Source organism: Prionailurus bengalensis, chromosome D4, assembly GCF_016509475.1.
Source record: "Prionailurus bengalensis isolate Pbe53 chromosome D4, Fcat_Pben_1.1_paternal_pri, whole genome shotgun sequence".
NCBI classification, from domain to species: Eukaryota; Metazoa; Chordata; class Mammalia; order Carnivora; family Felidae; genus Prionailurus; species Prionailurus bengalensis.
Genome location: NC_057359.1, coordinates 59,008,947 through 59,014,946, shown reverse-complemented (window position 1 = coordinate 59,014,946; position 6,000 = coordinate 59,008,947).

Sequence of the window (6,000 nt, the reverse complement as noted above, 5' to 3'; positions counted from 1 at the left end):
TTTTGGCACCTTCACGTCAACAGCAACCTGACTCCAGCCAGAATCCTGTGTCCTGTTGGCCTTCCATAGCCAAGGGTTTAGAAAGAGACATACATTCTCTCCTTCCTGGCTGCTAATTCCACTCATTCCAAGGAGCCACATGCCCCCAAATCTGATAGATGCTTTTCAGTTCATAAGTTTATTTGTCCCTATTTCACAAAGAGATTGAGGTATAAGGGTATATGTAAGATGAGAAATTATGAATAGTTAAAATAGTCTTAGGGAAAGTGATTCAGAATGGAAAGTCAGACAGAAAAATAACAGATTAAATACTGTATCCCTCCAGTAAAAACTCAGGGTATAAAAAGCAAAGTACAATTTGGTAGAAGCAATTTTTCTTACAGTTCTTGGTATGTGTAGTGGATTGGATAGTCCCCCAAAAGATATACCCAAGTCTTTACCCTGGTACCTATGAATGCAAACTTACTTGGAGATGAAGTCTTTGCAGACATAATTAAGGATTTGGGATAATATCATCTTGGATCTAGGGTGTGCCCTAAAGCTGACACACACATAGAGAAGGTGGAGGCAGAGACTGGAGTTATGAGTCTACAAGCCAAGGAACACCAAAGACTGTCAACTGCTACAATGATCTAAGAAGAGAGGCATGGAATGGAGTCTCCCCTAGAGCATCAAGGATCCAACCCTGCTGGTATCTTGATTTTGGATTTCTGGTTTCTAGAAGCATGGGGGAATAAATCTCTGTTGTTTAAGGCCATCTGGTTTGTGGCGCTTTGTCACCATACCCCCAGGAAAACACTATGGGGTGCACCCTTGCTGTTTTGTACCTCCATGCCTGTACCGACATGGTTCCTTCTCTTTGAAGGATTCTCCCCGCTTTTGTTAACCAGAACACTTTTTTTCCCCCTCATGTTAACCAGAACACTTTTATTCTGCTATGAAGAGTCACTGGAAGTCCTGGGGAGAAGAGATCAGCCCAGCCTCCCTGGACTCTTCCCAAAAAGGCCATTCCATATCCATTCCTATCCTCACCTCTATAACAAATTATTTGTTTTTTGTGTTTGTGTTTTGAATTGCTTGTCAGTCCCTGAGGCTTGGGATTTCTCTTTATGAAGTCCACCTCAAGCAAGAATACTACCAGGAACAAAAAAGGTCAACAGCAAACATTTGTTGAGTAAATAATTCAGGAGGCAATAGGAATACTGAAAAGAGGAGGATTAATGTTGTCTGTGGTCGTCATAAAAACGGAATGGGATAGTGTATGCAGAATCAACAGAATAGGTAAAGCATGACCTGTCCAGGGCCTGGTCATCCATCCAGTGGGACCAGAAGGGTGAAGAGACTAGAGGAGAAAGAAAAGGGTGAAGACTACAGAAGATAAGGCTGGAAAGGCTTTGAATGTTGGGCCAGGAAGTTAGACTTGACCTGTGAGCCATGGTGCCTAATGCTGGTGCAACTACTACCTTCCCCCAGGCCTCTATTGTTGGACACGTGCCTTGTAATCAGTCTTCTTCTCAGCCTTACAGGAGCAAAGCAAGAAACAAAACAAGATGGTCTGTGGACTACTGATCCTTGGCCTTGCTCAGTTTTCTTTCACAGTATTTCCATTCAGTGAAAAAACATTAAAATATTTCCAGTACGTTATACATGAAACCAGTTTTTTTGACATATGTATACAGTTGTGAAACCATCACCACAATCAAGATAATGAACATATTCACCACCCCCAAGTTTCCTTGTGCCCCTTCCCACCCTTTCCAAGCATCCCCACCCCCAGGCAACCATGGATCTGCTGTCACTATAGATTAATTAGCATTTTGCATAGTATTCCACCATGAATTTTACATTATTGGGTACTATATATTCTTGTATTCCCATAAATACTCTTGAGCTTTGTTCTTGGAATTGGTTGTATTGGAAACAATTTGATTCTTTCAGGTCTTCCTCTTAAGTTAGTCAGGCAGAATCAGAGAAGACTTGAGACCAGGGCTAACTTTCCCCATCACCACGGCAAAGACTCTCCTGAGTACTGTAGTCAGTGCTGCATCAACTGTTAAGTTTTTCCACTCTGACTGGTGAGAACAAAAGTGGTTCTTGGCCCTGTGTGAGCTCCAGATTTCCTTTAATCCTTTCAGTTGTTTTCCTCACCCACGTGCACTGACCAGTACTCAGCCCAAGGCTGGAGGGGGACCCTCTGCAGATCTCCGGGTTCTCTCTGTACAGCTCTCTCCTCTCTGGTAATCCGACCTGCAGACTCAAGCCACTTGGTTTTTTCCAGACTCCCAGCTCCGTTTCCTTAATGCAGGGAGACCACCAAGCCATTCCTGGGCTTCCCTTCCTTGCTCCATAGTCTGGAAACCTCTCAGTAGTGAGCTAGGGCACCCCTCTCTGGTCTGCCATCTCTCAAAGCTCACTGTCCTTCCTTGACTGATCTCCAGTGTCTTACAAACTGCTTCATACGTTTTTTTACATGGTTCCAAAAGACACGGTGAATCTGGTCCCTGTTACTCTAACTAAACTTGGCTGGAAGTAGAAATTCCTGAAACTGCTTTTGAGCACTATGACAAATGTTGCAATAAATTTGATCTTCTGGACTGTTATGCTTATTAAGAAAATGGGTACATATAATAAAGTTGTATTTTTCTGCATTCAAAAATACTTTAAGAAATTACTTTGGTGTTAAGATTGCTAAGTATCCTTTTGTGGGGAGGACTGTTCAGAGACTATGGTTGTAGCAGATGACATTGGAATTTTGCTCATATCCCTGTGTCTCTGTCAGTGGGCTGCCTGCTCAAAAGTAATTCTTTTTTCCTGCCTGCCAAACCCACTTTGCCTGGATGCATAGAGAACCAATGGACTGAGAAAGACTCCTGAGGGCAGCTCTTAAACAATGACTGATTTTATTATTATTACTATATGTTTATTTTTGAGAGGGAGAGACAGTGCAAGCAGGGAAGGGGCAGAGAGAGGAGGAGACACAGAAACTAAAGCAGGTTCCAGGCTCCAAGCTGTCAGCACAGAGCCCGACGTGGGGCTAGAATTCACGAACCAGGAGATCATCACCTGAGCCAAAGTCAGATGTTTGACTGACTGAGCCACCCAGGCACCCCAACGACTGATTCAAAACAAAACAAAAATCACACACACACACACACACACACACTTTAGCGCCTTGATCTGAACGGGACGTAAGGCATCTGGCTTGGATTCCTTCTCTTCTTCCCTGTCTCACTTCCCCATTCCCTTACTGGGTTTAACTGGAAACACCTCCTAGTAAATGAGTTTAAGAAGTGATTTATTTCACAAGAGTGAGGGTAGGTATGTACAATGTGCATTGTATAAATGTACCAGCAACTTAAGTTGTTCTCTCTGGCTAGAGCCACAGTGAAACAGCTTCATCACGTGAAGGGAATCCTTGCATGGCACGCATAATAGACGGTGTCTTCCAAAGGATGGCACTTCTCTGAATGTTAACCTAAAGTTAACCCCAAGTAAAACCTAAGGACCTTTGCTGGGCCTGGATCCCGGTGATGGTTCCTACAACCTGACATTCTTAACCAATCGAATGTTCCACTAGATAATCTCCAATTCTTTCCTTCCCCACCAGCTGACTTTTAGTTCTCACCCCATGATTATTTATCTTGACAGAGTTTATACTCTCCTGGTGCCCCGCTTATATCTGTTTCCCAGTTATGCTAGTAAGTGATTCCCCTCAGTCAGCTGAGTCTTCAGTGGCCTTGTTCTTCCACAAAGTGGTCCAAAAGGTCTGTAGACCATGCCATGGAGCTAGCAGTCCTTATTTGAGATGAATGGGATATGTCCCACCAAACCCTCAAATACTGGCACAGTCTCATGAAAGTCTAAGCCTTGTAAGAGAAGGATACATCTGGCTCTTGCTTTCAGATATGGCATGCAACCTGAATTCCTTCTTGTCCACAGAATTACTTTTGAGACATGAGACATTTTGGGCTGGGTAACTCTTTGTTGTGGCGAGCTGTCCTGTGCTTTGTAGGATGTGTAGCCACACCCTTGGCCTCTAGTCACAAGATGCCAGTAGTACCTTCTAAACTGTGAAAACCAAAAATGGTAGTATCAGAGGATGGAGACAGCTATGAAGGAATGAATGAAAGGCTTTTTTTTTTTTTTGTATGTTATCTTTTGTTGGCAGAAGAATTTTCACTTTTTCCCTATGAGAAGCTTCTCTCCATATCTTTTATCAACAGATTATTGATAGTTAATCTGTCTCTTTACACAAACACAGCATACATCAATCTTTTCATGGTAGCACTAACAGTGTTTCATTGCTCATCAGAGAGGCATTGGGAGAAAGGAATGACAGTATCCCATTATTGTGGGAGTGGGGAGATGAACACTTTTACACACTACCAGGAATGTGTAAGTGATTGGGCAGTATATGACTTCTTGGGAATGTAATTTGGCAATATGCATTAAGATGTGCATGAAATATATGCATATTTTTTAGACCCACAAATTCTATTTTATCAAATAGAATAACCAGAGAAGATACGATGTGCATACGATTTTTAAAAATAATTAAAATTAGAAACAACCAAAACGTTCAATAGGAAGCTGATTAAATAATGGTATAGCCATATAAACGGGAAATCATGTAGCCATTAAAACTAATGATATAGGCACTAATGATATTTGATTAGAAAACCGGAATTTCACAATGTATTAAGTGAAAAAACAAACTACAGAACAATGTAAATACGTATAGAAAAAAAGTACGGAAGGATAGACACTATGAATTTTAACTCTATCTTTGGGTGTAAGAATCAGATATGATTAAAAAAAATTTTTCCCCTTAAGATTAGTATGTATCCTTGTATAACAAAAATAAAGACTGAATGCTGCAAATAGCATGGTCCATGAAAGCAAGACTCGCCACTGAGAGAACAGTAGACAGTTCTCTCCCTATTCTAAGAATGCCAAACCAACCAACATCTAACCCAGAAAAGGAGCCACAAGGGTTGCTGGGCCAGAGGCAAAAGGTGTTCAGGCTTCTCAAACTTAGCAACTAAACAGATTCTTCTTGTTTGGGACATCTGCTTTTCTTCTCAATTGTATTTATTCAGTTAAAGTATTATCTGCTCAACTGTGGAGCCTCTAATATATTTTAAGCTCCCTATTTTTGTATGGAAAGTTAGCGTGTGAGTCCCTGACTGACTCTAACTGAACACTTGGTATAAGAATCGGGCGCCAAGGCAACAAAGAGGAAATGGAGCAGAAGGTCCTTGGTGTTTCTGCTCTTCCCCTGCCATCCTAATGCCCGCAGGTAAAGTAGCTCAGCTGCCTTTCCTATCTGCATATAAATGCATGGACCTGCAGTATAAATTATATCCTTACATGCTTGTCTAATAAAAAAAAAATTGGGAAAATAGGATAATGTGCAGAAACGAGTGGGAAAAAAAAAAGAGCTTTATTTCTTCCATTCTCCGAACAATCTGCTATGTATGAAAGACCCTGAAGAACAGCAATCCCCTCTCTGCCTGGAAGAGGCCCTTGCGTCCGAAGGAATGCTAGCCACACCACACCAATCATAAGCCAGGCTTGTCCTAGGTCTTAATGAGGAATAATACCAATTATTTCAAGACCTACCACTCTATGAAGCCATTTTTCACGGCTGTCACTTTTAGCAGGGTGTTAAAAGACTCTGGCCACTTACCTGAGAGTCAAAACAATCCCAGCTGATGGTAGGAAGCCACGAACCAACACACAAAGAACGCTTACGCTTCGCCGTGAGCAGGGCGGCCACAGGGAAGGCAGGGGACTAAAGACTGTGCAGCCACAATTTACGCTGAAGCTGTTTCAGTGCGAAGAGACTCTCCCCTCCCCGCCGGAAGGTGAAGGGAGCTGATCCTACCACATACACAGCAGTTCGTGTACTTCACAAAGAGTAAAACACAAACTTAAGAATCTAACATAAACTGGCCCGAGTTAACTGACTCCATCTCATTTTATTCCGGCATAGAGCTA